The 21,668-nt window shown below is 46.0% G+C and overlaps 1 pseudogene; it reads left to right on the plus strand.

The window, feature by feature from the left end:
* The first annotated feature begins 1,761 nt into the window (after positions 1 to 1,761).
* LOC127677761 (endogenous retrovirus group K member 6 Gag polyprotein-like) lies at positions 1,762 to 2,942 on the plus strand (annotated as a pseudogene).
* Positions 2,943 to 21,668: the final 18,726 nt, after the last annotated feature.

The raw sequence follows: 21,668 nt of genomic DNA on the forward strand, positions 1-21,668 counted from the left end.
TCCAGTTAAGGCCATGGTTGTGGGCCTGGCTCCTTTGCAGTAAGCATAGTACTGAGTCATAAATAAGAGAGGGTGCGGCCCACACACCCTTGAATTTAAGCTGGGCCCAGTGTGCTCTACTCAGGCCAGGGTCCCACTGATGTCACTTTATGGCCGTTGCCATCACTGCACTCGTTAGACCAGCTCCCCTTGTGGTTAGGTTGTGTCCAACCTTCCTGGAGTGGAGGGTATGGCCTTGGTCACACTGAGGTCAGCTTCTCCTTGATCGTTGGAGGGCCTCATCTAGGAAGACCTGGCATGGATTTCTGAGTGTGGTCCCCACACCTTTGATTCAAAGGTGTCCCCTTATGTTCATGTGTGGCCAAGACCACTTGAAAGCAATGGTATGATCTTAACACCTGATGTGAGAGTGTTGGAAGAATTCCAGACACAGCCCATAAACCATGATGGTACACAAGGGGCTTCTAGATTATCATTGATGACAGTTCATAGTTTATCATCTGATGTCAGTCGTCTGTGTAGGAATGATTGTCAGTGAGTCCAAGTATTTTGTATGATATGGCCTGGATCACAAATGAGGCTTTGGCTTGTTCAGGTTGTATCTCTTCCCCCACAATATTAAGCTGGCTGGCAACCCCCACTCTTCGGATGGGCTACCTCCGGCCTTTGTTCCTGGGAACAATAAGGCGCCGTCACCTTAACTACCAACATTGCCTCAAGGCTTCACCTGAGAACAAACAGAGACATCGCCAGGCTGAAAGCAGTCAACCCGCTGAGATCTGGAGCCAAAGACCTCACAGCCCTGCCTTTGATGTGACCAGCTTCTGGGAGGGGTGGCTTATTCCCCTAATACTATAAATCTTGTCATAAAAATATTAAAGTTAGTCTTGACCGGATTGCCACCTTGACTCACATCTCTCTCTCTCGCCCCTTCCTTCCCGTTAACCTCAAAATTCTCTTACAGGCAACCCAGTTCACATGTAGCCACAGGCGGTTACATATTGGCGCCTGAACGTGGGCAGACCTGATACGGGAGAATTTCCTGAGGTGACCCTATCTAGCGAAGCTTCGCAGAAAAAGTGAAAGGAAAATGGTATCCGCACGGTAAGCAACATAGAGGTCAAATGCTAGCGCTAGTGTAAAATTTTATTCTATTGTTGTGAGTGCAGAGGGATACGGGTTTGGCAAGCAAAACTGTGCTGACCCGGCACAGTGGCCGCTTGTGTTGAACAATAGGGAAATATGGGACCGGAAAGTTCACGCGAAATTGGCGCCCGCAATATTCAAGAGTTGCTTCAGGCGAAAGGGATAGGGTTTGAAGAAGGAAGATTGGAGGATTTCTTGGACCAGATATATTCTTGCTGTCCTTGGTTCCAAGAAAAACGAACGTTAAATGAGAGAACTTGGGAAAGAATTGGTAATTCGCTAAAGGCAGCCAAGGCAGATAATATTACCCTCTGCCTCTGGACACTTATAAAGGATATTATAGATGAGGGAGGTTTGGAAGAATTAGATATTATTCAAGAAATTGAGGAATCTCAAGAAGAAAGCCTGCCAGAAAGGACCCCTGCAAGGGAGGACCCTCCACACCCTAAGTCACATAAACGCAGAGACAGTGCTGATGAGCCAATTGTAAAAAAGACAGCTCATCCCAAAAAAAGAGCAACTGAATCTCATGGAGAAGAATGGGCCCCTGTAGCCCCATCTGCTCCGCCTATGACCTTGATGGCAGGAGATGAGATCCAGAGAGGTATGCAGTTACAAAAGTTGGAATTTGAAATTAAATTGCAGATATTGACTAATGAATTACAGGAGCTAAAAAGGGTGTCTAATACTAGAGAGAACAATAATTCTGAGTCCCGCCAATCGCCATTAGAAAGAGTTATAAGCCAGGCTCGCGGAGAGGGGCAGGATACGTCAGAAATCTTAGCTTTTCCAGTCCTTGAGATTGAAGACCAGGAAAATGTGATTAGACAATATCAGACTTTGGAATTTAAAGTGATAAAAGAATTAAAGCTAGCCGTAGCCCAGTACGGCCCGACAGCTCCTTTTACACAGGCGTTATTGGATACTGTGATAGAGTCGAATTTAACTCCACAGGATTGGAGAACACTGTGTAAGGCCACGTTGTCGGGGGGGGGGGGGGGGGGGAGGAGATTTCTTGCTTTGGAGTTCTGAATGGCGTGAGGCTAGCAAAAGAACTGCCACCACTAATACTCAGGCAGGCCATCCAGAATGGAATGCTGATATGTTACTGGGAGAAGGTGTATATGAAGGAAATACTAACCAGATGGGGTTTCCCATCGCAGTGTATGCGCAGATTGCGGTGGCTGCCCGCCATGCTTGGAATTTTTTACCATCAAAGGGAGATCCTAGTGGGAATCTAACAGGTGTCAAACAGGCTCCCGATGAACTTTTTCAGGATTTTGTGGATCGATTGCTAAAAACAGCTAATAGAATTTTCGGAAATTCTCAGGCAGAAAATCCGTTGGTTACCCAACTAGCCTACGAGAACGCTAATGCGGCCTGCCGGGAGGCGATTAGACCTCATAGGGGGAAGACAGACTTAGCTGGTTATATTCGTCTCTGTTCTGAAATTGGTCCCTCATATAATCAGGGTTTAGCAATGGCTGCAGCGTTGCAGGGAACTACCATTCAGGGAATTCTTTCGCAGAGACGAGGAAATAGAAGGTGTTTTAAATGTGGCAGTCTGGGTCATTTTAAAAGTGATTGCCCTGATAACAGGGGTACTATAAACGGGCAATCAGGTTGTTCACCAGGAACATGCCCTAAGTGCAGAAAAGGAAATCATTGGGTGAAGGGATGCAAGTCAAAAACTAATATTCAAGGCAGACCCGTGTCGGGAAACGGGGGGGAGGGGCCCGCCCCAGGCCCCGATTCATCCAGGACAGACAGTCTGTGGGGCAACGCAGCTGCTGCCGAGCCAAGGAAATCTATCTTTGAACTCGCCAGAGCTACACCAGGGAGTGCAGGATTGGACCTCTGCAGTGTACTCCATGCCATACTAACCCCAGAAATGGGCGTCCAGGTCCTGCCTACCGGAGTTTTTGGACCATTACCTGAAGGAACTTGGGGATTACTGCTAGGACGAAGCAGTTCTACTGTAAAGGGACTGCAGATTTATCCAGGTGTCATAGACAGTGACTATGAGGGAGAAATAAAAATTATGGCTGCTTCCCCTCATGGTGTCATAACTATACCTGCTAATCAAAGAATTGCTCAGCTTGTCCTGGTTCCTTTACATCCACTGCCTTCCAAATTCGTTAAAGATAAAAGAGGAAAGGAGGGCTTTGGCTCCTCCGGAGTGTATTGGGTTCAATCTATCACCAATAAAAGACCTAACCTTAAATTGACTATTGAAGGAAAGAGTTTTGAAGGATTAATAGATACGGGAGCTGATGTTACAATTATTAAAGGACAGGATTGGCCGTGTAGCTGGTCACTGACGGAGACACTTACGCATCTCCAAGGCATCGGATATGCCAATAATCCTAAACAGAGCGCGAGACTTCTAACTTGGAAAGATAGAGGGAAATTCAGGGCAAATTCGGCCTTATGTTATGCAAAACTTGCCTACTACTACTCTACTACTCTACTACTTTGGGGTAGAGACCTTCTATCACAGATGAATTTGATTATGTGCAGCCCTAATGAAATCGCCTCTAAGCAAAAGACAGAGCCAGAATCCTTACCTGCTCAGGGGCTTGGGAATGAAGAGCAAGGCACTAGAAAGTTTAAAAGCCCCCAGCCAAACCCTAACTCTAGAAGTCTGGGGCATTTCCGGTAGTGGCCACTATCTTGCCTGCATCCCACGCCGATAAAATTCAATGGCTTAGTGATAATCCTGTGTGGGTTGATCAGTGGTCTTTATCTAAGGAGAAAATGGAAGCCGCCTCTTTGCTAGTGCAGGAACAATTGAAGGCGGGACATTTAATAGAGTCTTTATCTCCATGGAACACGCCAATATTTGTTATTAAAAAAAAATCCGGCAAATGGAGATTGTTACAGGATTTAAGAAAAGTTAATGAAACTATGTTGCCCATGGGAACTTTACAAGCTGGTCTTCCATCCCCCGTGGCTATCCCAAAAGGGTTTCATAAAATAGTCATAGATTTAAAAGATTGTTTCTTCACTATTCCATTGCACCCTGAGGATTGCAAAAGATTCGCGTTCAGCGTTCCTTCTATTAACTTCATAGAGCCTATGAAAAGATATCAATGGACAGTGCTTCCTCAGGGCATGGCTAACAGCCCAGCTTTATGCCAGAAATTTGTAGCACAGGCTATTCAGCCTGTGAGACAGAAAAAGCCAGATATTTACTTTATCCATTTCACAGATGATTTTCTAATTGCAGGAAAAAATCCTCAGACCTTGCTTTTACGTTTTAAAGATTTACAGCAAGCTTTGGTCGCTAAAGTATTGCAAATAGCACCAGAGAAATTTCAGACCCAGGAGCCGTATAATTATCTGGGTTTTAAACTTACAGACCAGGCAATTTTTTCGCAGAAGATAATTATCTGCAGGGACAATTTGAAAACTTTAAATGATTTTCAGAAGTTATTGGGTGACATTAACTGGCTTCGGCCGTATTTAAAGCTTAGTACAGGAGAATTACAACCTTTGATATTCTAAAGGGGAATGCTGACCCGACATCCCCTAGATTATTAACTTCAGAAGGACTTTTGGCTTTACAGACAGTGGAGAAAGCTATTGAAAATCAATTTGTTACCTATATAGATTATTCTTTACCTTTGCATCTGCTAATTTTTAATACTACTCACTCGCCTACAGCTTTATTATGGCAAAAGGCTCCTCTGATGTGGATTCATTTGAGGGTGTCTTCAAGGCATAATATTTTGCCATATTTTGAGGCGGTGGCCCAAGTAATTATGCTTGGAATAAAGCAGGCGCTAACTTATTTTGGCAAAGAACCAGATGTTATTATACAGCCTTACAGTGTAAATCAGGATGATTGGTTAAAACAGCATAGTACAGATTGGTTGCTAGCTCAAATAGGCTTTGAAGGGAGTATAGATAACCATTATCCTCAAGACAAATTGATAGTTTTTAAATATGCATGAGGTTGTATTTCCTAAAATGACATCTTTACAGCCGTTGCATAATGCTCTTTTAATTTTCACAGACGGCTCCTCCAAAGGAAGAGCTGGATATCGTATTAACAATCAGCAGGTGGTCGTAGAGACCCCTGGGCTTTCTGCTCAGTTATCAGAGCTGACAGCGGTGTTGTGTGTCTTTCAATCTGTAAATAGTACGTTTAATCTTTTTACTGACAGTGCTTATGTTGCATTTTCTATACCACAATTAGAAACCTGTGGCACTTTTAATGTTAATACGCCAGCTGGATCCTTGTTTTCACAATTGCAAAGTATCATTCTTGCTAGGAAAAATCCCTTTTATATTGGTCACATCCGAGCCCACTCAGGTCTTCCTGGACCTCTGGCTCAGGGTAATGAGTGCATCGACAAAGCTCTTATAGGGCAAGCTTTGGCACTTACACCCATAGAATTGGCAAAACGTGATCATGATAAATTTCATCTTTCTAGTCATACGTTGAGACTCCGTCATAAGATCACAAAGGAGCAAAGCAAGAATGATTGTAAAGCAATGCCCTAATTGTCTCACTTTAGCACCAGTGCCCCACTTAGGGGTTAATCCACGTGGTCTTATGCCCAATCAAACTTGGCAAATGGATGTAACTCACTATGAAGAATTTGGGAAATTAAAATTTATACATGTTTGCATTGATACATGCTCGGGACTCATTTTTGCCTCCCTGCATTCGGGAGAAGCCTCTAAAAATGTAATTGATCATTGTTTACAAGCCTTTAATACCATGGGATTACCCAAAGTCATTAAGACAGACAATGGACCAGCCTACACTGGTAAGAACTTTATCTCATTTTGCAAGGAATTTAATATAAAACTTAAAACTGGAATTCCTTATAATCCAATGAGGCAAGGAATCGTGGAGCGTGCTCACCGCACCCTTAAAAACTGGCTTCTTAAAACTAAGAAGGGGAACCTATATCCTCCTAGGTCCCCTAAATCACATCTTGCCTTTGTTTTATTTGTTTTAAATTTTCTCCAAACGGATGCTAAAGGTCAGTCTGCAGCAGACCGACACTGGCACCCAGCTACTTCCAATTCCTACGCCATGGTTAAGTGGCGGGACCCTTTAAATAATACATGGAATGGCCGGGACCCCGTTTTAATCTGGGGAAGGGGGTCCGTCTGCGTTTTCTCTCAGGAAGAAGACGGTGCACGTTGGCTGCCAGAGAGATTGGTAAAACAGGTAAACACACCCTAAAACTGTTGGTGAGTATAATTAATTCAAAAAGGCCCTTTCTAAGCCCCTTCCCACTTACTTGGGAAAGTAAGGTTCCTTTGTGTTCTTGCAAATTAAGTTGCAAGCCAGGCTTCTGGCCTGAGGACACTGAATTTCATTTAAACTAAACGTTTTGGGCTTTCTGATACTAACCAAACATGTTTTTCTCTTAATCTCCTTTTATATTTCAAGCAGATAACACTCAGAAGATAAGCTCCTTCAGCAATGGCCCCCAGGTTGAGGATGGGTGGTTATTATAGCCAGCCAGCGCTTATCAGCAGAGCATTTACTCTGCCAGTGGATTCCTCAGAAAGGAGGCTGCATGGTATTTGGAACTATGCATGTTTGTTAATATAACAAACATGGGCATCAGTTGAGGTGTGAGGCGAGGCACTGCAAGGGGAAAGGAAAAAAAATCCTGTCTCCGAGTTTCCCTGAAAAGCACACCCAGCTGCATGGGGGTTGACATTGAAAGACTGTCCTTAAATTAAAAAGGCAGTCTATTTCCGCCCCCCCTGAAAAAGATGTCCTTAACGTTTAAGGGGGTTGGGCCTCTGCTTTCACTCACTGGTTAAAAGCCCGTCATCCATTGGATGAACTTACTTATATCCACTGAGTTGTTAAAAATAAATAATTAAGGGGGAATTGTCTCTTCCCCCACAACATTAAGCTGGCTGGCAACCCCCACTCTTCGGATGGGCTACCTCCGGCCTTTGTTCCTGGGAACAATAAGGCGCCGTCACCTTAACTACCAACATTGCCTCAAGGCTTCACCTGAGAACAAACAGAGACCTGGCCAGGCTGAAAGCAGGCAACCCGCTGAGATCTGGAGCCAAAGACCTCACAGCCCTGCCTTTGATGTGACCAGCTTCTGGGAGGGGTGGCTTATTCCCCTAATACTATAAATCTTGTCATAAAAATATTAAAGTTAGTCTTGACCAGATTGCCGCCTTGACTCACATCTCTCTCTCTCGCCCCTTCCTTCCCGTTAACCTCAAAATTCTCTTACAGGCAACCCAGTTCACATGTAGCCGCTGGCGGTTACAAGGTTGTGGTGATGGTGTCATCCTTGTTCACATGTGTTAAGGATGAAGCCTGGATTGAATGAAGTGTGTATATAGTGTTATCCATACATTGGGTAATCAAGATGTCTTATCAGTCAGTACAATATGCGAGGTTTTGTGAGTCAGAGACTATTGATGAAGAAGCTAGGATATATCTTCATTGATGAATCGATGCATAAATAATCATAGTATCAATAGAAATTAAGACCTTGACTCATATCACGTCATGGTACACTAACCACCATGTTGTTTCATTTTAGGCTTGACCAGGCCACACTTCTTGGTTTGGACCAAGTCTTCTTTGGTTTAATCCAAGATTATTTCAGTGTTACATGTAGGTCCAAACTTCATCAAGTTCAGGGTCTGGCCTTTACACATTTTCTTTTCATATGACCTATCTGTCTCCAGAGTCAGGGTTTGGATTAGCAGTATTCTTTTTCTTCCCTTGGTCCAGGCCTCTTTATTTGAAGGACTGACCTATATCTGTAGCCCCTTCTTGGTTAGGGCCCAGACTTTTTAGAGGTCAGGGCAAACAAAGCTCCACATCTCTTCTACTTTGGGCCTGGGCCTCTTGAAGATTATGGATAGTCCCAGGCCATATTTTTTTATGTGGGTTTAAGCCTCTTCAGGTTTAGGGTTCGGCCCAGACCTGTACTTGTTTTTCTTTGGGCCTGGGCCTCTTCGGGGGCAGGGATAGGCCCAGGCCCTTATTCCTTCTTCTTGGGGTCAAGGCCTCTTCACGTCAGCGATAGGCCCAGGCCCGTATTCCTTCTTCTAGGGCCCCAGGCCTCTTCAGTTCAGGGATAGGCCCAGGCCCGTATTCCTTCTTCTAGGGCCCCAGGCCTCTTCAGTTCAGGGATAGGCCCAGGCCCGTATTCCTTCTTCTTGGGGCCCGGGCCTCTTCAGGTCAGGGATAGACCCAGGCCTGTATTTCTCCTTCATTGGGCCTGGGCCTCTTCGGGGTCAGGGATAGGCCCAGGCCTGTGTTCCTTCCTCTTGGGGACTGGGTCTCTTCAGGTCAGGGATAGGCCCAGGCCCATATTCCTTCTTCTAGGGGCCCGGGCCTCTTCACGTCTGGGATAGGCCCAGGCCTGTGTTCCTTCTTCTAGGGGCCCAGGCCTCTTCATGTCACGGATAGGCCCAGGCCCCTGTTCCATCTTCTAGGGGCCTAGGACTTTTAAGGTCAGGGATAGGCCCAAGCACCTATTCCTTCTTCTTTGGGCCCGGGCTTCTTCAGGTCAGGGATAGGCCCAGGCCCAAATTCCTTCTCATTGGGGTCTGGGCCTCTTCAGGTCAGGGATAAGCCCAGGCCCATATTCCTTCTTCTTTGGGCCCAGGCCCGTATTCCTTCTTCTTTGGGCCCAGGCCTCTTCAGGTCAGGAATAGGCCCAGGCCCGTATTCCTTCTTCTTTGGGCCCAGGCCTCTTCAGGTCAGGAATAGGTCCAGGCCCATATTTCTTCTTCTTTGGGCCCAGGCCTCTTCAGGTCAGGGATAGGCCCAGGCCCATATTCCTTCTTCTTTGGGCCCGGGCTTCTTCAGGTCAGGGATAGGCCCAGGCCCAGATTCCTTCTTCTTTGGGCCCAGGCCTCTTCAGGTCAGGGATAGGTCCAGGCCTGTATTCCTTCTTCTTCGGGCCTGGGCCTCATCGGGGGAAGGGATAGGCCCAGGCCCCGGTTCCTTCTTCTAGGGGCCCAGGCCTCTTCATGTCAGGGATAGGCCCAAGCCCCTGTTCCATCTTCTAGGGGCCCGAGCCTCTTCAGGTTGGGATAGGCCCAGGCCCATATTCTTTCTTCTTTGTGCCTGGGCCGCATGGGGGTCAGGGATAGGCCCAGGCCCATATTCTTTCTTCTTTGTGCCTGGGCCGCATGGGGGTCAGGGATAGGCCCAGGCCCGTGTTCCTTCTTTTTGGGGTCCGGGCCTCTTCAGATCAGGGATAGGCCCAGGCCTGTATTCCTCCTTCATTGGGCCTGGGCCTCTTCGGGGTCAGGGATAGTCCCAGGCCCATATTCCTTCTTCTTGGTGTCTGGGCCTCTTCATGTCAGGGATAGGCCCAGGCCCGTATTCCTTCTTCTTTATGCCTGGGTCGCCTCAGGTCAGGGATAGACCCAGGCCCGTATTCCTTCTTTATTGGGCCCGGGTCTCTTCAGGTCAGGGATAGACCCAGGCCTGTATTCCTTCTTCTTTGAGCCCGGGCCTCTTCAGGTCAGGGATAGGCCCAAGCCCACATTTTTACTTGGGCTTTGGCACCTTTAGGCCCAAAGTCCCATATCTCTACCCTTTTGAGGTCCAAGAATCCTCAGGGTCGGGGACTGGCCCACTCATATTTCTCTATTTTTTTTTGGACATGACATCTTTGAATGTCAGAATTTGGCCTTGGCACACACTTTATTTCAGGCCCAATTATATATGTCCAGAAATCCTCAGGGTCAGAGTATTTGATTCTTTTTAGGGCTGGATTAGATGATACTTTTGAGCCCATAATTGTCCAAAGCTACTGTGTTATTAGCCTTGATCTATAGTCAATATTCCTGGGGAAAAAAAGAGACAGATATTTAATATCCTGCTCTGGCATCTTTAATGTACGGAGATCATCATTGGCCTATCCTCTAGGAATCACGCTCAGACATTGACACATAGAGCTCACAGTCCAGATGAAACAAATTATGCATTATAGAAAGATTAAAAAAGCTGTCTGGAAAGCCCTCCTGATGCATAGCTTTCTGTGGTAGACAGGACCCATGAACTCATGGAAAGGTAGAGCACTTCCTTGTGTACCTGTGTAGCATATTCCCTGAAAGGATGACACAGGGGCGATGTAACTACATAAATGTACTTGATCATTTACAGGCTTGTGCTTTGAACCTGAAGAGCACGTACTGACTTGACAGTTTCCTCCAGAGGTGTCTCTTCCTGCCATGTGTGTAGTGTCTTCTCCCTGAGTCTATACATAGCGCACCACTCGGCAGGCACCTTGTATTTACTGCTGTTTTGGCTTAACAGAACTCCTGTTGTGTTAGATAAGGAACACCTCAAGAACCTCACTGAGCCCTCTCTGCCATCCAGGTCCTTGCTCCCACTCTTTCCTGCATGTCTATATACCTGAAGGCACATGTGCTCCCATATACACACTCCCAGATGATGCACACTAACACACAATGTAAATATAATTATGTATAGTGTGCAGGGTTAGGCAAAGTGCTGGAATGATAGTCCCTACTTTCAGTCATGCTGGAGACAACCCCTGGACATAAAAGACAAGATTATTACTGTGAGGAAGCAAAGTCCCTTCAGAACCCCAGAGAGTAGGACTCTGGAGCATCTCCTACCTGCCCTGGACACTATGGGCTGCCATAGCTGATAGTTGTCCCTGGTTTAGGGCACAACCGCAGAGCTTCATCCTGCACCAGCCTGGAGCCTGGAGTCTTTTCATGTGGTACAAGCTGGGTGTGGTCATTCCCTGGGCTTATTCTCTGGTGAGTTGTGTCTTCTCCTTGATGTTACCGTGTGCGTGCACATCACACACAAACACACACACACACACACACACACACATACCCTGCTGATACTTTCTGTACCTGTTTCTACTGCTTTAGCCCAGGTCCTGTTAAAGGTCACTTCAAGGATCACATTACCCATCATACACTTCCTCTCCTCTCTGCCAGTATAGCAGCACACTGAGGTTAAGTCAGGACTTCATCACAGGGATCTGTATATATTTCTCCCAATATACATCCCAACACACCTGCAATTCCTTCTAAGTCCCAGACCATCACTGAGTTCCCTCACACCAACACCTCAGCCTTTAACCATGGCAATGGGCTATTATATGAGGTAACAGAGGCCTGACCACACCTCTCTCCAGCCTCTTCCTATGGGTCTAGATGTAACATGAGGAACAACCGTGCTTTCCCTCTCAAAACCAGACCATAATTACCCTGTCTCATGTAACTGTGTGTATATTTGTAGAGCAAACTATGTGGCATCATTCCATGTCCTCAGGCACTTTCACATATATGGATGTGGACCTGCAGATGTGAACACACACATAAGCACACATACAACACACATACAAAGTAAAACCATGTGTCTAAGTACAGAATGAGGGGGAAGGTGCTGCCATGGTGTTTCCCCTGATACTGACATTGATGTTTGTCTCATAGTGAGGCAACTCTCTGAGTACAAATGAAAAGATTGCTACTGCCAGGGACTAAAAGTCCTCAGGGAAGATCAAACACCAGTGCCAGGGATGCTTTGCCTCCTTCTCTGGATGAGATATGGGTGATGGTCAAATGTGGGCGTGGCAACAGCACTGCTTCTCCTTCCTGTCCTAGGCTGGGAGCTCAAGTCCAGGTCCAGACACCTGTTTGTGGCTTCTTTCCAAGGCCTCTATCCCTGGTGAGTGAGGGGTTCTTCTCCCTGCAGTCTCAGTGGCCAGTCCCACTCCTGTGAAATCTCTGACCTCTTTCTAGCTCTCTTAGGATGTGCTGTCTTCAGTAAGAAACACTTCAAGTCCCACTTCATGTTTAAGTCTCCCCCATTTAAGACCCCAATGGAGAAGTGCCTCCCACCAAGTGAGTTACTCACGTGATGGATTTCAGGTAATCCATCGCAGGAAAGAGTCCAAACCTGGGCACACAGGTGCTCAGTGTGAAGTCCAGCCCTCTTTGCTAGACTCTGAGTTGTCCTCTGGCTAAGAACTCTGCTGTTACTAGGTGAGGTCACAGAGGCCTCACCTCACTGCACTCTGAGAATCACAAAGGGCATCCAGGCCTCAGTCATCTCCCAGCTTGGCCCATCCTGCTCTCTACAAACTGTTCAAGCATCCTTGGAAACACTTAGCTTCGGGGCAGTATCTGGAAGTGTTTCTCAGAGACACCTCCCTGGGAATCACCCATAAGCTTCTCCTGTCAGCCCCCCATCTTCCCACATTACCTTCACCCTTGAGAGGAGGAACACAGTGGACAGCACTGCTTCCTCAGCTCAAATGTCTGACCTCACGCTCGGCCTCATCATCTCAGATCCTCTATGGCCACCATGGTTTATTGCTGCCCCTCGGCCCCGCAGGGTGCCATCGTCTGCCTCTTGTCTCTGGCTCCAACAAAAACCACACCATCTTTCCTACCTCACCTCTGCACCATTAATCGCTTATCTTGAGCTGGGTTGTGGGTTAGCAGAGAGTGCTTGCCTGGCATGCCCAAACATGGCCCAGGGTTTTAGAACAGTACACAAATGCATAGATGAATAGTGAATAAATAGACTGTGGAAGACTCTCAGTAGACGGAGCTGCAGGCAGAACCCAGCTCCTGAGCTGCAGAGACTCCCAGAGCACCTGCTTTTACCTGTACCTTCCTCCATGACCCTTTCACCTGAGGCACTGGGTGGGTGAATGACCACATTGTCTGGATATGTTCAACCCCTTCTGTGCCCATGTGCTTGCAGGTTATGCTGTGGTGGCTGGTTTTGTTAGCCCTGCTGTGACCTGGGACTCTGTCAAGTCCATGCTGTTCCTGTGCTACAGGGCATGCTCTCAACCATAGGCTTCTACCATTCCTCATGAAGAGATGGCAGATATTAACCTGGGTCTTGGAGACAGTAGGTCAGCTCCTGGCATGAGGATGCTCTCCGGGAGTCATGGTGTATGTGTTTGCGTTCAGATAGCCTCCTGTGTAGCTATCTGAGTGTGAGGACCCCGTGGGTGTCATTTGGTCAGTCAAATGTCTGATGGAGGAACAAGTTCACAGCAGGAGCTGGGGCAGCCCAGTGTCCTGTCCTGAGTCTGACCATGTGCTTCTCTTTCTCACAGGCTCACAGTGACTGCAGCTGGCTGTCTACTGTGGAAGGAAGCTTGTATGTGGCCATATTTTGGCACACATAGTGCTCAAATATTCATTACAGTGAAATTGTCCTCTCTGCCCAAAACATCTCCATTTCTTGCAGGTTCAAGAACAAATTATGGTCAAACTTGATTAAAACCCTAGAATTAGAGCTTAAAATGGAGTTAATTCTTAAGTCATATGGACTACCATCAAAGGTTACAAGGATGTGTTAATTCTACGGTGAAATTCACACTTAATGTGGTCTGGGTTAAGTGATACCCATGAATTCACCTCACATGTGTGTTTCTGCTCAAATGGAAGGGCATCCTGTGACATTGGAGCCCAGGAATCACCCAGCTCTGAGGTGAGACAGCGTCCCGGTGGAAGGGCATCCTTTAGCCCTGCTCCTTCTCTTCATTTCTTCTGTCCTCTTTGTTGCTTCTTTTCTTCTTGGCTTCTTCTGACAAGTGAGTCCCACTAGGCAGAGAATGACAGGAAGGAGATGTATTGGAGGGTATGCAGGGTGTGGAGAGATAAATCCAAGACTGCTGCGGAGCAGACCGTGGGAGTTGGACAAAGGGGTAGTGCTTATACTGGATTTCTGAGGGAGCAGAGCTTCTTCAGGCAGAGACTTCCAGAGTAAAGATTGGTGGGATTTTAAGACCTGAGCTTTGGGGAGTGGGGTGGGGGCTCAGGTATTGGTTTTTCCTTTTCAGGGATTGGTGGGGTTTTGTGGGAAGCTCAGAGATTGGTAGTTTGTTTGTTTGGTTTTTTTTACCCTTTTCCCTCATCAGGAATATGGGTTAGGATAGGAAGTCCTTCCAGGCTGCAGCCAGCTTTTGCTGAGGCGCCATCTCTGTGGGGCTGCTGGGGAGTTGGGGAGGCTGGAGAGGAGGTGCTGACACTGTAGACAGCTCATAAGGGACAGCTCCTGCAGTGGTGGTTCTCAAAGCTGTAGGATGAGGCAGGGAAAAAGGTATCACCACTGTGGACATCTCTTCACAGGCTGAGTCAGTAAAGCTGTTGCCATTGTGGTCAGCTCCTGCTGGGCGGCTCCTGCTGAGGTGGGAAAGGTGGTGCTCCTCTGTGGACAGCTCCTGCAGCTCCTGTGCAGGCTGCATGATGAGATGTTGTGATGGTGCCATTTTTGACAGAAGCAGCCATTTTGGATGGCTCCTGTGGGCCATTTCACTGAGGTGAGCTATAGGTAGGAGGGGCCTGCTGCTGCTTTGGCGGGTTTTGTGGTGCAGTGGCTTTTGTGAAGCACCTGCTCAGGGTACAACAGTGAGTCTTGCTGACGGTGGGTTCTTGGTGGTATTCAGAGAAGGTTGGCGGTTTCTGCTGAGGAAGTCAGTTTCCTTTAAGTGATGTGTGCGGCTCCTGATAAGTTCATGATTGTCCCATGGAAGACCTCAATGCAGCAGGGTATAGACAGCTCCAATCAGGGCCAATTTGTTTGTTTCTTTACCTTTTTTTTTAAAAGAGGTCACAAATCTGGGGGGACAGGGAGTGAGGGTAGATCTTGAAGGAGTTAGGGGTAGGAGTGTGGGGTAAATATAACCAGAACATATTGTATCAAATTCTCAAAGAATTAATTAAAAACATTTAAAAATCAATTTAATTAAGCAGAAAATCAAAATAGAGGCACGTTCAGATTTGTTCCTATCGTCATTGTCAGGCCATGGTTGTTCTGCGTCCACAGACTTTAGGTGTGAACTGCAGCCTAATAATCCAGAGGCTGACAGAAGCCACTAGGACCTGCTGTGGTAATCAGCTGGCTGGGCTACAGCGAGTCAGGCTGAGGCCCCAGTGACCAAATCTCTCTTCCCTTTCTACCCCAGTTCCTGCTCCATGCAGGCCAGGATCCAGGACCTGCTCTGAAGTCTGCACAACTTATGAGCATATTATTGCTCAGACTCTGCTAAGTTTAAATTGCTTTTAAACTTAAAACATCAGAAACCACCAAGCTTCTCTGCCCGAGGGTAGTGATTAGGGCACACGAGCCCCTCCACCATCGCTGCTGGAGTGCAGTACATGTCCGTCACAGGTGACCAAGGCTCTCTGGGTTCCTGAGTCTGCTCATGTGCAGAAGATGCCGCTCCACTCTGGTCCTCTCTGACCTCTGGTTGTTTTACCGGCTGCCGACACTCCCACAGTGGACTGTGCAGCTCTCTCAACCTATATGGTCATCTTGGCTTTGGTCTTAGTGAGTCCTGGGTCCCTGTATTGACCATCTGGAAGGTACCAAGTTCTGGAATATGGCCACCACATGGGCCACTCTCACTATGCAGGCACAAACCCTTCACATCGACTAACACCATCCATTACAAGTTTATTCACCCAGAAATTCTTGCTTCTTCCTTGAGGAGTTTGTCTAGTCTAAGGAACCCTCTGGGGGCTGATGGTCAACCTCCATGTCTATACAGACAAACATGTCCCGGGGAGCACTGTAGGGAGCACTGTGAAGATGGATCCTAAAATCAACCCCGGGCTCCTTCATGCTCTCCTGTGTAGGTATGAAACAAAGAGCCAGGCAAATTTGAGGAGACTTGGAGTTTGTTGTATGTAGCTTCTCCCTTTTGTCCCTTACAGAGTGGGTGGTTGGCAACTGCAGTTCCCTTCACATCTCCATGGTTTGAGGAGGCCAAACTTCACTCTCCATCTAGAAAGGTGTGAAATATCCTGTTACTAACAACTTGGTGTTTGTTGGAGAGGTAGTCATGCAAAAGAGCCTGCTCTGTTTGAAAAACTGGAACGGCCTCGAATTCACATGCTGTGATCTTTAACTCCAGAGATGATGCAGAGGGGAATTTGAGAGAACACACATGGTGTGCACTTACTGATAAGCAGATATTAGCCCAGAAGCTTGGAACACCCAGGAAACAATTCGCATATCAAATGATGCCCAAGGAGAAGGAAGGAGAGGACCCTGGTCCTGGAAAGGCTCAGTGCAACAGTGTATGGGACTACCAGGACAGGGAAGCTGGAAGGGGTGGATTGAGGAACAGGGGAGGGAAGAGGGCTTATGGGACTTTCAGGGAGGGGGAAATCATTTGAAATGTATAAAGAATATATCGGGAAAAAAAAAGAGTGGCCAGAGGCCTGGTGCTCTTTGCTTGGACATTCTCTGATGTGGTGATTCCTTCAGTGTTCTTTCCCTGGAGCTCACCAAGTGCCTCCAATGGTCCTTATTCCCAGGATTATCCAATCCATGTGGGCTACTATAACAAAATATAAACAGAACCTTTTCCTCACAATTATGAGGGCTGGAAGTCCACGTTCCAGGTCCTGGCAGTTTCTACGTCTGCTGAGGGTTACTTCCTGACTCTCGAATAGAACCTTCACAGTGGTTCAAGAGTGTGCTTGTGCTACTCTCGTGATGTCACTCAGAATGACATTCTCCAGTTCCACCCATTTGCCTAAGAATTTCATAAATTCATTGTTTTTTAATAGCTGAATAGTATTCCATAGTGTAAATATACCACATTTTCTGAATCCATTCCTCTGTTGAGGGATATCTGGGTTCTTTCCAGCTTCTAGCTATTATAAATAGGGCTGCTATGAACATAGTGGAGCATGTATCCTTATTACATGCTGGGGAATCCTCTGGGTATATGCCCAGGAGAGGTATAACAGGATCTTCTGGTAGTATTATGCCCAGGTTTCTGAGGAACCGCCAGACTGATTTCCAGAGTGGTTGTACCAACTTACAATCCCACTAGCAGTAGAGGAGTGTTCCTTTTTCTCCACATCCTGGCCAGCACCTGTTTTCTCCTGAGTTTTTGATCTTAGCCATTCTGACTGGTGTAAGGTGAAATCTCAGGGTTGCTTTGATTTGCATTTCCCGGATGACTAAAGATGTGGAACACTTCTTTAGGTGTTTCTCAGCCATTTGATATTCCTCCCGTGAAAATTCTTTCTTTAGCTCTGTACCCCATTTTTAATAGGGTTATTTGGCTCTCTGGAGTCTATCTTCTTGGGTTCTTTGTATATATTGCCTATTAGCCATCTGTTGGATGTAGGGTTGGTAAAGATCTTTTCTCAATTTATTGGTTGCCCTTTTGTCCTTTTGACAGTGTCCTTTGCCTTACAGAAACTTTGTAATTTTATGAGGTCCCATTTGTCAGTTCTTGATCTTAGAGCATAAGCTATTGGTGTTCTGTTCAGGAACTTTTCCCTATGCCCATTTCCTCAAGGGTCTTCCCTAGTTTCTTTTCTGTTAGTTTCCATATATCCAGTTTTATGTGGGGGTCCTTGATCCACTTGGACTTGAACTTAGTACAAGGAGATAAGAATGGATAGATTTGCAGTAGCCTTTGAGTATCCTATACTCAAAGGATAAACAGGCTGAGAAAGAAATTAGGGAAATGACACCCTTCAAAATAGCCACAAACAATATAAATTATCTTGGTATGACTCTAACTAAACAAGTGAAAGATCTGTATGACAGGAACTTCAAGTCTTTGAAGAAAGAAATCCAAGAAGACCTTAGAAGATGGAAAACTCTTCCATGCTCTTGGATTGGCAGGATTAATATAGTAAAAATGGCCATCTTGCCAAAAGCAATATACAGATTCAATGCAATCCCCATCAAAATCCCAACTCAATTTTTTAAAGAGTTAGAAAGAGCAATTCTTAAACTCATCTGGAATAACAAAAAACCCAGGATAGTTGAAACTATTCTCAACAGTAAAAGAGCTTCTGGGGGAATCAGTATCCCAGACCTCAAGCAGTACTACAGAGCAATAGTGTTTAAAACTGCATGGTATTGGTACAGTGACAGGAAGGTAGATTAATGGAATAGAATTGAAGACCCAGGAATGAACCCACACATCTATGGTCACTTGATCTTTGACAAAGGAGCTAAAACCACCCAGTGGACAAAACATACCCTTTTCGACAAATGGTGCTGGTTCAACCGGAGGTCTCAGGCCACTCTAATCAGCCACGCTCCCCATGGGGCTTGGGGGTGATGGTCAGCAAGCTTCAGTCCCTCTGAGGAACAACTGACACTGCAAACACAGGAGTCAGAAAGCCAAACAGCAAACCTTCGTGTTCTTGAAGTACCTTAGAGATCCACGAGTGTGTTTCAGCGTGTGATGCTTGGCTCCCATGTGTCCACAATTAAGCAGGGGCCTAGTCATTTCATCACAGGGGAGTTCACCGAGAGGTGACTGTCGGGGAGATGCTCATCACTGACGTCATCATGGTAAGGAGAGATGCTCATCACTGACGTCATCACGGTAAGGCCTGTTCCAGTGAATCGCCCCATTCTGCCATGGTGTTCATCGCTTACCTTTGCTCCACAATTTGCCATGTTAGAGGACAGCAGCAAGGACATTCATAAATCTCTTAATATAGCTTTTTCCTCAACCCAACAGGTGGCACTGGCTGTTCTAATTTGTTTATTACAGTTAGTTCATAAACACTTTTTGTTTCATAATCTGCTTATGTTGTGGAATTATTTCCAGAAATTGAAACTCTTTTAATTTTGCCATCACATCCTAAATGTTCCCATTACTACAGGAACTAATAACTGATAATCACCCGCACACATTGTTTGTCCTTATATCCATGCACCTTCTAACCTCCCTGGGTTTTGTTTTGTTTTGTTTTCAGAAAGAATAATCATTAACTTGCCTGATGTTTATTTCTCCAGATCAGGAACATCAACACCCACACACCAATGCTAATGATCTTCATGCACAGTACCACAGCCTGCTTAGACAAGGGAGACAGATTGTGCATGAACACCCTGCTTGTGCTGCCTTAACCTGTCACAGCCACGTAGCAGAGTTAACCCCTGAGGGAGAAATGCTAATGAATTATGGCAATGGGTGCCCCTTGCTTTGCTCTCATGCCTCCTTGGATGCCGTACCTGCGTCTCGGTGTTGGCACGAGTATTCCATATAATCCTATATAATTCCATATAATCATATAATTCCATATAATCAGGCCCTCATAGAAAGAACACATAGAATGTTAAGAAAATAATAATTAAAAAATAAAAATGGGTGAGGACCAAGGGATAATCTTTTTTTTTTTTTTAATACACTGTAGCTGTCTTCAGACACACCAGAAGAGGGCATGGAATCCTATTACAAATGGTTGTGAGACACCATGTGGGTGCTTTTTTAACTCTTAATTTTCAAAATTTACCTCCAGGTGATACATGTTCAAGAGTTCAAAAACATTTTTTTGCCTGGTCGTGGTGGCTCATGCCTTTAACCCTGGCACTTGGGAGGCAGAGGCAGGTAAATCTCTGAATTTAAGGCCAGCCTGGTCTACAGAATGAGTTCCAGAACAGCCAGGGCTACACAATAAAACCCTATCCTGAACAAACTAACAAACAAACAGAACTAAAAATCCCAAACATTTCTCTACTGAACTACCTTTAGACAGGCCTGTGTTGTTTAAACATCTGAGACTTGGAAGCCTGGTTGGCTGAGGGGGAAAAAAGGAGATGTGTGTCTGCTATTGCACTTGAATCCACTGAGGCAATAAGGATTTCTCTGACTCCTGTGGCCCCGCCCATCAAGGACAAAGGTAGAGGATAGAGCTGAAGTCAGTAGAAAGATAGAAAATCTCTGGCTGAAGGGCAGAAGGTGGTATCAACCATCAAAATCAAGTCTGACCACCTGGGGCCAAGTTAAGACCATGGGCATCAAGGGAGAAAATATTCTATGAAACACAAATTCCTGTGTCACCTAAGAGTCTTTTTCTGGGCTCCTTTGACCCGTGCACCTGCCATAGGTGCCTCTGAGCACATCTGATGTTCCCTAGGAGTGTGCACTGCTGCTGCTGTAACCCTTGGGTGTCAGACTCCAGACTCCTTGGCCTTTGACTGTGGTCTTGCACCCGCAACTCCCTGGAGGTCTCAGGCTCTCACCTGGGCTGGGGCTGAATACTTAGCCCAGTTGTTCTGGCTTCATTCACGGAGATGAATCCAAGTGAGTAATTCAAAGTGTTTACTAAGCTTTTAAATTGATAATATCAAAGAAAGAGATTCCTTGCTTTTGGAAATATGTGCAGAAATGATTACAATATCTAAAACTGCCTTTTAAATTATCAGAAGGGATTAAAAGACACAAGATGCCTACACATGACAACTGTTGACATCTAGCCATGCGTGAGTCAAATTCAGTGTTCCATTTCCTCGTCGTCGTCGTCGTCCTCCTCCTCCTCCTCCTCCTCCTCCTCTTCCTCCTCCTCTTCCTCTTCTTCCTCTTCCCCCCCCTTTCTCCCCTCCTCCTCCTAGTCCTCCTCCTTCCCCTTCTAGGTATGAGCATCTTGTCACTTAAAAGGCTTTCTGAAACAATTTTATTTCTGTCACTTGATAAACACCTTGACCAAACGCTATTTGGTGAGGAAATGGTTTGTTTGGCTTCTCCTTCCATAAAATAGTCCAGTACTGAGGGAGGGAACTCAAGGCAGGAACCTGGAGACAATAACTGAAGGAGAGGTCATTGGCAGTCCATGGCTTGTTGGCCTGTTTCCTGCATTCTGCTCTGCTAACTTTCTTTTTTTTTTAAATTTTTTTATTCAATATAATTTATTTACATTTCAAATGATTTCCCTTTTCTAGCCCCCCCACTCCCCGAAAGTCCCGTAAGCCCCCTTCTCTTCCCCTGTCCTCCCACCCACCCCTTCCCACTTCCCCGTTCTGGTTTTGCTGAATACTGTTTCACTGAGTCTTTCCAGAACCAGGGGCCACTCCTCCTTTCTTCTTGTACTTCATTTGATGTGTGGATTATGTTTTGGGTATTCCAGTTTTCTAGGTTAATATCCGCTTATTAGTGAGTGCATACCATGATTCACCTTTTGAGTCTGGGTTACCTCACTTAGTATGATATTCTCTAGCTCCATCCATTTGCCTAAGAATTTCATGAATTCATTGTTTCTAGTGGCTGAATAGTACTCCATTGTGTAGATATACCACATTTTTTGCATCCACTCTTCTGTTGAGGGATACCTGGGTTCTTTCCAGCATCTGGCAATTATAAATAGGGCTGCTATGAACATAGTAGAGCATGTATCCTTATTACATGGTGGGGAATCCTCTGGGTATATGCCCAGGAGTGGTATAGCAGGATCTTCTGGAAGTGAGGTGCCCAGTTTTCGGAGGAACCGCCAGACTGCTTTCCAGAGTGGTTGTACCAATTTGCAACCCCACCAGCAGTGGAGGAGTGTTCCTCTTTCTCCACACCCTCTCCAACACCTGCTGTCTCCTGAATTTTTAATCTTAGCCATTCTGACTGGTGTAAGATGAAATCTTAGGGTTGTTTTGATTTGCATTTCCCTAATGACTAATGAAGTTGAGCATTTTTTAAGATGCTTCTCCGCCATCCGAAGTTCTTCAGGTGAGAATTCTTTGTTTAACTCTGTACCCCATTTTTTAATAGGGTTGTTTGGTTTTCTGG

This window comes from Apodemus sylvaticus, chromosome 2 (genome assembly GCF_947179515.1).
Source record: "Apodemus sylvaticus chromosome 2, mApoSyl1.1, whole genome shotgun sequence".
Taxonomy (NCBI): Eukaryota; Metazoa; Chordata; class Mammalia; order Rodentia; family Muridae; genus Apodemus; species Apodemus sylvaticus.